The following is a 12572-nucleotide window of genomic DNA, read 5'->3' on the forward strand; positions in this document are numbered from 1 at the left end:
AAAAACACAAAACAGTAAACAAAACAAAACAAAAAAAACATCAAAGGAGCAATTCTTTGTAAATGACAAATATATTGAGATATGAATGGTATGGTGGTGGTGGTGGTGGTGGTGGGAGAGGTAAAAGAAGAGGGAGGGAGGGTGGATTGAGAAGGGGAGTGGTAAATAAAAGAAAAGAGAGAATTGAATAAAACGGGGTGGGTGGGGTGGAGGTGTGGTCGGTGGTGATGGTGGTGGAGGTGGTGGAGGTGGTGGAGGTGAAAGCAGAGTATATGTAAGTGGCGGGGAAAACAATAGAATAAATACCATTGAAAACGACAACAACAACAACAATAACGTCAACAACTGTTAATTGTATCAATAAGGGAAACCGCACACACACACACACACACACACACACACAGAGACAGACACACCCTATATACATACATGAGTTTGCAGTCATTTACACGCTCTCCCACATGCACACATATACCCACAGATTTGCATAGTCATTTATCTACTCTCTCTCTCTCTCTCTCTCTCTCTCTCTCTCCCCCACACACACACATACACACACACAGCCATTTATAAGGAATCCGTTCTCCTAATGTTGTTACTCAGCTATTTCCACGCACACAGTTCTTTTGTCTTTTACTTATTTCAATCATTAGACTGTTCATGTTGGGGCGCCACTTTGGAAGGTCTTTCGTCAAGCAAATCAACTTCAGTGCTAATTTTTTTTATATCCCTTGTACTTGTTCTTATGATTTCTTTTGCCAAACTGCTAAATTACCAGGATGTAAACAAACCAAGACCAGCTATCAGACTGGTGGTGAGCAAACAGACAGAAAGACACATATGCATGTATGTATGTGTGTATGTGTGTGTATACATACATGCATGTATACATACATGCATATATACATATGTATATATACATATACATATATATATATATATATATATATATATATATATATATATATATATATATATATATACATATATATATGTGGAACCCCGAGGAGATGGAGTATCCCATATTTTATGACATTTTATAATATTTTATAATATGTATTAATCATTCTGGATATTGCATAGGTCATTTTTATTATTATTGTTATTATTATTATAATAAAGTATTTTCAATGGATCAGTTTTGAACTCTTTTTAAAGTCGATATATATATATATATAGTTAATTCCCCAAAAACGAAGAAAAAACACAAGAAAAAAACAACAACGCGAAGACGTGGTACATGCAAAGTATTAGCAGACGCTCAGGGAAGGAAAGAAAGGTAGTTTTACATTTTGGGCACAAAGCTCTAATTCAAAAACAGGAGACAGAGGAAAGTCCAAGAGAAAAGGATATATATATCATCATCATCATCATCGTTTAACGTCCGCTTTCCATGCTAGCATGGAGTGAACAATTTGACTGAAGACACTAAAACTCTGCTTGCGAAGACCTGTTGGGGCAAGTGAAATCGTATTTGAACCATACCCGATGACTGACATCGCGCCAGTGGAGCACTAACAGCACTGTCGAGCGTGTTCATTGCCAGAGCAGCTGTCTGGCTTCCGTGCTAGTGGCCCCTAAATAGCACCATTTGAGCGTAATCGTTACCAGCGTTGCTTTCTAGCACTTGTGCTGGTGGCACGTTAGAAAAAAATTCGAGTGAGGTCGTTGCCAGTGCCGCTGGACTGGCTCCTGTGCAGGTGGCACATAAAAAACACCTTTTTGAGCGTGGCCGTTACCTGTACCGTGTGACTGGCCCTCATGCCGGTGGCAAGCACCCACTGCACTCTGAGAGTGGTTGGTGTTAGGAAGGGCATCCAGCTGTAGAAACTCTACCAGATCAGATTGGGGCCTGGTGCAGCCTTCTGGCTTGCCAGTCCTCAGTCAAATCGTCCAACCCATGCTAGCATGGACGTTAAACTATGATGATGTATGTATGTATGTATGTTTGCGTGTCTGTGTTTGTCCCCACCACCATCGCTTGACAACCAATGTTGGTGTGTTTACGTCCCCGTAACTTAGTTTGGTTGGCTAAAGAGACCGCTAGAATAAGTACTAGGCTTACAAAGAATAAGTCCTGGGGTGGATTTGTTCGACCAAAGGCGGTGCTCCAGCATGGCCGCAGTCAAATGACTGAAACAAATAAAAGAATAAATAAATATATATATATATATATATATATATGATTCTTACAGATATAGGGTAATAATTAATTAATAATTAATAATTTTGCCAAGTAGTTTAGTGTGTTAAAAAACCATTATCGGTAAACTTATACAAAAGTTTTATAATTATAAACATAATTAAAATTATGGTTCAGCAAAAAATTGCTTCACGACACACCGAAATTTAGAAATAGCAGTTAAAACTACTATTTCACTACCATAATATATCACCCAGACGAACCCTAATTTTAATTATGTTTATATGTATATATATGTATATAGCCTGACTATTACTAACACACGAGGCTGTACACATAGACCTCCATACAAATATATGTGCGCAAACAGATGTGGAGATTAAAGCAGTAGTGTAAAAGATTTATGAATGAACCTCAATAGAAAATAAATCTAGAAACATTATCGCTGACTGACATCTGCTGACTGCGTATATACATTTAGTACGTGTGTGCTTATCTCGCCAACCTTATTATGTTCATATATATATATATATATATATATATATATATATATATATATACACACACACACACACTTATGTTTACACTTACACACGTGTGTGTATGTGTGTTTGTTGTTCGTGTGTCTGTATACCTGTATATAAGTGTGTGTATGCATGTATGCATCTATCTATCTATCTATCTATCTATCTATCTATCTATCTATCTATCTTATCATTATCAACATCATCACTGCTACAATTGTCATCATTTAATGTCCAGCACGATGATGGTGATGACATACAAAATGTAAGTATATATATATATATTACACATTTACTCTTTCACTTGTTTCAGTCATGTGATTGCGGCCATGATGGAGCACCGCTTTCTAGTCGAACAAATCGACCCCAGGACTTATTCCTTGTAAACCTAGTACGTGTTTATCAAAGCCCCTTTGCCGAACCGTTAAGTTACTGGGAGGTAAATACACTAACATCGGTTGTCAAGCGATGGTGGGGGAACACACACACACACACACACACACACACACACACACACACACACACACAGAGAAAGTGAGTTGGCAGAGACGTTAGCGATATTTCATCTGTCTTTACGTTCTAATTTCAAATTCAGTCGATTTCGACTGTGCCTCTCATCCTTTCGGGGGGGGGGGGGGTCAATAAATTAAGTACCAGTGTCATACTGGAGATCAATCTAATCGACTGCCCCCGTCCCCAGGTCAATTGATACTTTCCAAACATGACCAGCCTTGTTATTTTGAGGCATCTGTTTTTCCAGTAACCAATGTGTTATTTTTTTATTTAAAACAAATGTTCTCAACAGGGGCCATTTGGAGCTCAAGGTGGGGGGGAGGCGTTTTGGAGTATAGGGGCTCTCATATACCAAAGAGCACTCTTTCAATAGACAACACGTTGATCTCATAAGTGTCGCGTGGTGGAAATAAACGCAATTACCAAACTTTCAATTTATTATTTCAGTTTTTGCATTTCAATTTGTTCGTCTGTACACCTGACTGTGTACAAGCATATATGTAAAACAACATGCAGTGCATGAGAAGACCCGGCAAGCCAAGTGAGAGCATAATCTGTGGCCTCTGCCTGAAGTGTAGCCAGCTCACTTATTCGTATCTTTACTTCATGGGACACTAAACTCTGCTTCCAAAGACCTGTTGAGGCAACTGAATTGAAATCGAAATCGAAATCGAACCAAATTTGACGACTGGCACCCATGCCAACCTCTCCTGGGGCACTAACAGCACCGTCCGAGCATGATCATTGCCAGAGCAGCTGTCTGGCTTCCGTGCTCGTGGCACGTAAATAGCACCATTTGAGCATGATCGTTACTAGCGTCGCCTTACTGGCACTTGTGCTGGTGGCATGTTAGAAAATCATTTGAGCGAGGTCGTTGCCAGTGCCGCTGGACTGGCTCCTGTACAGGTGGCATGTAAAAAACACCATTTTGAGCATGGCCGTTGCCAGTACTGCGTGACTGGCCCTCATGCCAAGTGGCATGTAAAAACACCCACTACACTCTCAGAGTGGTTGGCGTTAGGAAGGGCATCCAGCTGTAGAAACTCTGCCAGAATAGATTGGAGCCTGGTGCAGCCTTCTGGTTCGCCAGTCCTCAGTCAAACCGTCCAACCCATGCCAGCATGGAAAGTGGACGTTAAACAATGATGATGATGATGAACATCCTTCATTTTTTAATCATTATCTGCTGATATCAAAATAAGTATATTGAAAAATAAAAATATTTCTAGGTGGGGGGGGTGTGCCATTTGTGACTCCAAGAGTCAAAAAGGGGGCTTTTGGCCAAAATGGGTTGAGAAGCTTTGATTTAAAAGATGCTCGTATTTGATTTGAGAGAAAGATTTGGTTGCTATTTCTAGCAGGTCAGTTGACCATGAAGAGGTTTCCAATACAAGGTCGTTTGACCTGCTAGAAATAGATCTGGTTCCCTGGCTGATTTCTGCTGTTACTGTTGATGTTTAAGCTCCAAATCAACACTGATTGAGCAGATGTCTGCAAGGAAGGGCATTCTGACCATGACGATCCTGTCTTTTGAAGAATATGTCTAGGATTATATTATCCAATGTTTCCTTAATTTTTCCCCTTCTCCCCGCCCCCAGACTGTTCGCTGTAACCCGAGGGAGATTTGGTTGATATTTCCAGCAGATCAAACGACCATGTATGGGCTTCCGATATGTGAACATTGGATCTGGTTCCATGGTTGACTTCTCTGCTGTTATTTGAGGGAGACTTGGCTGTTATGTCTAGAAGAAAAATGGTAGAACAGAACAGATGGATATCGTATTAGCAGCAGAATGGCAGAAGAAGAATGGAAGAAGACACAAGAATCAGAAGAACGTGGAAAAGAAAGATGAAAAGAAGACAAAGAAGAAAGGATTAGAAGAAGATGGAAGAAAAAATAGAAGTAGGAGGAGAAGTAACAGTAAAGGTTATGGTGGTGGTCGTGGTTGTGATGGTGGTGGTAATGGTGGTGGTGGTGGTGGTGGTGGTAGTAGTAGTAGTAGAAGTGGTGTTGTTGTGGTGGTGGTGGTAGTAGCAATAGTAGTAGTAGTGATAGTAGTAGTAGTGATGGTGGTGGTAGTAGTAGTAGTAATAGTAGTAATAGTAATAGTAGTACAAGTAGTAGTAGTAGTGATGGTGGTGGTAGTGGTGGTGGTAGTGGTAGTGGTAGTTGTAGCCATAGCAGAGGTGATGGTTGTAGTGGTGGTAGTGGTAGTGATAGTAGTAGTAACAGTAGAAGTTGTGTTATGGTAGTAGTAATGGTGGTGGTGGTGGTAGTAGTTGTAGCAGTAGCAGAAGTTGTGGTGGTGGTGGTAGTAGTAGTAGTAGTAGTAGTAGTAGTAGTAGTAGTAGTAGTGATGGTGGTAATAGTTGTAGCAGAAGTGGTGGTGGTGGTAGTAGTAGTAGTAGTAGTAGCAATAGCAGCAGCAGCAGTAGTAATAGTAGTAGTATTAGTAGCAGTAGTAGTAGTAGTAGAAGTAGTAGTCAAAGATAGAAGACGAAGATCAACAAGATAAAGAAGAAGTGTTCTATCAATGGCAGGCTAGAGACAGGTTTTGTTTTCTTTTTTCTTCTTCTTCTCTTTTCATTCACTGCCAAATAGCACCATTTACACATCAACGCCGACACCATTATGGCGATGTGCGATAATTCTTTCATGCTTTCTCTCTCTCTGTCTCTTTTTTCTTTTTTTCTTTCTTGTGCGTGTTTGTTATCTCACAACCATTTCTCCTAATTCATATTTATTTCCTATCTTGTGACTTCCAGAGTTGGCCAGATGGAAGCGACTGAGTGAATGACCATTTCAATAGTTGTAATGATGGAATTATTTTTCGTTTCTCTGTGATTTTCTCTTCTACGTTTCTCTGTGTTCTATGTCAGTTGGTTTTGAATTTCCGTTTGCTCTTTTACATATTGTAGGTCATTCTAACAAGTTTTTTGGCGACTCTGTTTCTGCTACCAGCTGTTATCATTCTACCATATCTTTAGTATATGCTTGTATTGGTTCCTATCATTTTCTGCCATATGCTAAACAAAGATGGTCAGAACATCTGCGTGGTTTACTAAAAGTTGATCTTTTTGTTTTCTTGAGAAATCTTTTGAATTACTCTTTATTCTCTCTGTGTTTTTCATTTATCAGACAGTGGCCATCCTGGGGCAATGTCTCGTAGAGTTTAGATTCAGTTGTGGCTGTGTGGTTAAGAAGCTTGCTTCCCAACCCTGTGGTCTTGAGTTCAGCCTCACTGTGTGGAACCTTGGGCAAGTGTCTTTCACAGCTCTAGGTTGACAAAAGCCTTGTGAATTGATTTGGTATACGGATACTGAAAGAAGCCCATCATATGTTTGTGTGTGTGTGTGTGTGTGTGTGTGTGTGTGTGTGTGTGTGTGTGTGAGTTTGTGTGTACCCTTGTCTTGACATCACTTGGTTATAAATGAGCATGTCGTTCCTTTCCAGTCTTCCATGAAAAATAGTTTTGGTTATAGGAAACATTACCTTGCTTGGAAACAGATGTGTGATGGCAACAAGGACATCAGACCAATGATGATAACATGATGACTGTCAGTTCTATATTTAAGAGATGAGGAATTATGTACATTATTTACATTTGACGGATATTTGTCCTCATCTTGTTTGTTGTTAATACAACTTTTCGGCTGATGTACCCTCCAGCCTTCATCAGGTGTCTTGGGGAAATTTCAAGCCTGAGTTCTCATTCCTAAGGTATTTTTCGGTGTTATTATTATTATTATTATTATTATTGTTATTATTATTATTATTCAGGTCACTGCCTGGAATTGAACTTGGAACCTTGGGGTTAGTAGCCAGCGCTCTTAACCACTACACCATATGCCCACTCTTAACCCCAAGATTCCGACTTCAATTCCAGGTAGTGACCTGAATAATAATAATAATAATAATAATAATAGCAACATCAAAAAATACCTTAGGAATGAGAACCCAGGTTCGAAATTTCCCCAAGACACCTGATGAAGGCCGGAGGGTATATCAGCCGAAACGTGTTAACAACAAACAAGATGAGGACAAATATCCGTCAAATGTAAACAATAATAGCTGTCCACATGACAATGCTTGTATTCATCTCCATTTTGAATGGTATTCCCATCCAAAATGGAAATAGGTACCAACACTTTCATGTGGCACACTTGAACAATTGTGAAGATCTCTTCACATAAGACCAATGGTTGGTTACCTTGTTAATCCAGAACTAAAGTATATATATGTATATATATGTGTGTGTGTGCAACAAAAATCTCTATAGACTAAGAACTTGTTAAATAAGTTTAACCCTTACTGGAACCCTTACAACACATACATATAAACAAGCACATCAAATGCATACAACCCATCATATGCTAATGGATATCATTATGGTTTTATATATCATCATCATCATCATCATCATCATCAAGGGTGGACCCAAGAGGTGTGTGTGTGTGCTCCCCCCCTTCGACTTAACCCCTTTGTCTGTCCTTGTTTGTCCCCTCTGTGTTTAGCCCCTTGTGGGCAATAAAGAAATAAGAATTGTTAGCATGCTGGGCGAAATGCTTAGCAGTATTTTGTTTGTCTTTACAGTCTGAGTTCAAATTCCGCCGAGGTCGACTTTGCCTTTCATCCTTTCGAGATTGATAAAATAAGTACCAGTTGCGTACTGGGATCAATCTAATCAACTGGTCCCCTCCCCCAAAATTTCAGGCCTTGAAAAAAATATTTGAAGGTGGTGATCTGGCAGAAATGTTAGCACGCTGGGTGAAATGCTTAGTGGTATTTCGTCTGTCTTTATGTTCTGAGTTCAAATTCCACCAAGGTCGACTTTGCCTTTCATCCTTTCGGGGGTCGATAAATTAAGTACCAGTTGCATACTGAGGTCGATCTAATCGACTGGCTCCCTCCCCAAAAATTTCGGGCCTTGTGCTTAGAGTAGAAAAAAAAAAAGGAGTGAAAAGAGTGTGACAGATGCTTAGAAACAGGGATCGTGGTGAACGCTGTGAAGAGGAAGTGAAAGAAAGGAAATATGTGTGTGTGCATGCATCTGTGTTGTTGCTGTTTATATACGCCAGACTAAAACAGCTTGTTCACTTATAAACCTTCACCTAAAAGATAAACTTAGCTGGTTCCATCCATAAATAAAGATCAATAAAACAGTTCTAAGTACCGGGTTTTATTATGACTGCATTGACCCCAATATGGCCACAGTTGAATGATTGAAATCATTAAAAGACTAAAAGAACTAAACAAAAACCATTATTTATGGCTATTCAGCATTGATTCATTTCTGAGTAGTTCCTCAAGAAGGAAGTCTTCAATAACATTTTACTCTCTATTCGTGCTAATTGAAGCCATTAAAAAGCCTTAAAAGTTAATTTAGTTCTTATAATAGTTTAGTATAATGTTTTGTTTGCATGTAAAGCTGATGGGAACTATTTGTTTTCCTCTGGCTGCTTTATTTCTCCAGCATTATTATTATTATTATTATTATTATTATTATTATACTAGTGTGTTGCTGTTAGATTCTTATAAACAAGTACACTTTCGCTCCTTTTTCCTGTCGTTAATTGACTTCCATTTTTCTTGCGTGAGTGTGTAATTCTTCAGTTTTTAGTTTTTTGTAATTACTTACTTTCTATTTTAATAGCAAAATAATTTTACAGTATAATTATCTTCATCGTTGTCATCATCATCATCATCATCATGATTATTACTATTATTATTACTATTATTATTATTATTATTACTATTATTACTATTATTATTATTACTATTATTATTTTCTCTCATTTCATTGTATGTAAACACCCACACATTGCGCCTGTCTTTCTACTGTCCACCTCATCCTTTGCCCTGTTAAGAAATAAAAGAAATTATGATTACTTCCACCTTAGCGAATGCAGAGGTATTGTTTCCAGTCTTGTTTGTTTGTCCGTGGACAAGATATCTCAAGAACCGATGCATGGATTTGGCTGAAACTTTCAGCAATGTTTGGCCTTGTAACTACCACGAACTGATTAAATTTTGGGATCGATCTGGTTACTGGACAATGATTCTGGATTATTTTTCCTGTTTTTTTACTTAATTTTTGAGAGCGGTCAGGTTCATTTTCAGTGTTCTCATTTATGAGAGCAGTCGAGTTTATCTCATCATTATGAAGGTGGATGAAATGCTTAGCGGTATTTTTGAAATGCTTAGCGGTATTTTTTGAAATGCTTAGCGGTATTTTGTCCATCTTTAAGTTCTGAGTTCAAATTCCACCAAGGTCAGCTTTGCCTTTCATCCTTTCAGGGTCAATAAATTAAGTGCCAGTCAAGTACTGGAATTGATGTAATCGACTATCCTTCTCCCCAAATTTCAGGCCTTGTGCATATAGTAGAAAGGATTATTATTATTATTATTATTATTATTATTGCCTTTGCACAGCTTCTAATGCTGGAGATGTACCACAGTGTCAGCTGTTCACTACCTGTGAACTAAGGTAACACCCCTTCTTTTTCGAGCACCTTTCGGAGTATTAGAACTGTTCCAAGCAATGTTGTTTTCTGCAAGTGCTCCACCCTTATTAAAGTCCGTATTTGTTCCATGTACCTCAGGTACCCACAAGTTTTCAATAGTCTTTCAAGTGCTTAGAACCCTCCCGATAATCCTTGTTGTCCCTAAGAGACAACTTTCTGTAGGAACTCTAGAATTATTATTATTATTATTATTATTATTATTATTCGGATACTAGACTGATTCTAATTTGTTCGAATGTTGGCACAAAGCCAGCAATTTTGAGGGGAGGAGGCAGGTTGATTACATCAATCCACAGCACTTTACTGGAACTTTTTTTATCACCCCTAAATGGATAAAAAGCAAAGTTCAACTATGACAGAATTTGAACTCAGAATGGAAAGGGCTGAAAAATACAGCTAGGCATTTTTTCTGACATACTAGCATTTCTGCTAGCTTGCTACCTTAGCTTGGACACTAAATGGCATTTGTCATAGGCTGTTTTATTTGCTCGCCAGCATTAGATAAGAAATAGTCGCTGAGTCTTCAAACAATTTCATGCTGTTTCAAGGAAGAATTGAGCACACCAATCTTTAGATATTTAGACAAAAGTTATAAATGAAAATTTAAGCAAAATATTGCAGTTTTCACTACGGTAACAAGGAGGCCATACTTTTCCATGTGTCATTGAATACTATTGAAATGAGTTCACTTGGAACCATCTCTATATTGGTTTAAATTTCTTTCATTCTTACTGTTCTTGGCAGCTCTGTTGTGATAATCTAAAGTAAATTCTCACAGCACACCATCATTGACTTCTGCTTGTTTAATACATAATGAAAGAGCAGAAGCTCGGCCCATCTCTCTCTCTCTCTCTCTTACCTTTGCTGTCCAATCTCTATCCCCCCATCCCCAACTTGCCACTTCCGTCTCCATGGTAATAGGCAGGAACCAATATCTATAGCAGTCTTTTTTATATTTCGCATAGTTGCGAACATGGTTGTCTGATTTCTATGGAAACAACAGAAAAGTGGCAATTCGATTGACGTCAAATAGTCCCTGATGTTTAACAACTCAATAAGAAAACCTTTAATTTTGTGTTATTTTTCTTCTCTTTTCTTTCATTTTTTTTTTTTCCTTTCATCTTAACTTTCTTCTCGAGAATATTCATCCCCATATTCCTCCATTCCATCTCTCTTCTCTTCCTTCATTCCACTCACTTTTCAAATATTGCTATTTTCTGTTCAGATATTAAAATACTTTTTTTTTTTTTTTTAATATTTTACTTAAATTTTCAAACTTTTGTAAAAACAAAAGTAAAATGCTTTCATTTCATAAATTTTAATGCTAAAACAAAAAACAATGTTTTTTTATTAGAATACTTTTATTTTTTCTTTAATTCTTATTTTGTCTTATCACTTGAAACTTTTTTATTGTAACTTCTCAGTCTCTGCTATTATGCAAATAAAACATCAATTCTGTCATTGTCATTGTCATTGTTAATATAAGCAACAGCAGCAGTATTTACACCATTCATTCTAATTTCGGTACAAATCTGGCAATTTTAGAGGAGATGTTTAGTTGATTACATCAACAACAGAACTTAACCGGTACTTATTTTATTGGCCGTGAAAGGATGAGGGGTCAGGTTGACTTTGGTGTAATTTGAGTTGAGAACGTAAAAAGCCATAGGATATGCCACTGAGAATTTTTCCCGGGCACTTTGGACAAGTCTGCTGGCTCGCCGCCATGAATAATAGTCGCACAGTTGCAACAGTAAAGAAAGCAACAAGTGTAAACTTAGAAATAATAGTAGTAACAATAAGTAGCAACAGCGATAACCTCAACCACAATAGCTGTATGTGTAAGTGCAATTGTCAGAATAGCAACGACAATTGCAGTGACGATAGTAACAGCAAATGCAACAGCAATTGTCGAAGAACTACCGTCATCGTCGTCGTCATCGTTATCATCATCATCATCATCATCATCATCATCACCATCACTTAGCATCTGTTTTCCATGCTGGCATGGGTTGGACAGTTTGACAGAAGCTAGCGAGCCTGAGAACTGCACCAGGGTTCAATTATCTCTTTTGGCAAGGTTTCTATGGTTGGATGCCCTTCCTAATGCGATTTACTTTACAGAGTGTACTGGGTGCTTTTCACATGGCACCAGCATGGGTGCTTTTTATGTGGTACCATCACATGTGCTTTTCACATGACACCAGCATGGGTGCTTTTCACATGGCACCAGCATGGGTGCTTTTTATGTGATACCATCACATGTGCTTTTCACATGGCACCAGCATGGGTGCTTTTTATGTGGTACCATCACATGTGCTTTTCACATGACACCAGCATGGGTGCTTTTCACATGGCACCAGCATGGGTGCTTTTTATGTGGTACCAGCACATGTGCTTTTCACATGACACCAGCATGGGTGCTTTTCACATGGCACCAGCATCGGTGCTTTTTATGTGGTACCAGCACATGTGCTTTTCACATGGCACCAGCATGGGTGCTTTTTATGTGGTACTGGCACATGTGCTTTTCACATGGCACCAGCACAGGTCCTTTTTATGTGGCACCAGCACATGGTACAGCCCAGGTGTCGAAACCATAATGATATCTATGGGGCAGCTGATGATGGCAGGGGGTGTTAGGTTGGTATGGCTGTTATTTTATGTGCAGAATAGTTTTATAAGACATCCATTTAATATATATATATATATATATATATGTTATATATATATATATATATATACATGTATACACACACACATGCACATGCACACACACACACACACACACACAGTCCAAGCTTATTATCTCAGCTCAAAATCTGCAATCATCTGATCAATTAGGGTAATTGCAATCAAATGAGGGG

At 38.4% G+C, this 12572-nt stretch overlaps 1 protein-coding gene across 5 annotated transcripts in view; it reads left to right on the plus strand.

The window, feature by feature from the left end:
- LOC106876470 (ras guanyl-releasing protein 3-like) overlaps positions 1 to 12572 on the plus strand; it is a 188189-nt gene that overhangs the window by 42384 nt on the left and 133233 nt on the right. Inside the window, exon 1 of one of the 5 annotated variants that reach the window (XM_089352157.1) lies at positions 5639 to 5732. The exons of the other annotated variants lie outside the window; for them this stretch is intronic. The gene's annotated coding sequence lies outside the window, so the exon portion shown is untranslated. Of the gene's footprint in view, positions 1 to 5638; positions 5733 to 12572 lie in introns of those variants that run through there. 5 annotated transcript variants of the gene reach the window in all.

This window comes from Octopus bimaculoides, chromosome 5, assembly GCF_046866305.1.
Source record: "Octopus bimaculoides isolate indiv1 chromosome 5, ASM4686630v1, whole genome shotgun sequence".
NCBI classification, from domain to species: Eukaryota; Metazoa; Mollusca; class Cephalopoda; order Octopoda; family Octopodidae; genus Octopus; species Octopus bimaculoides.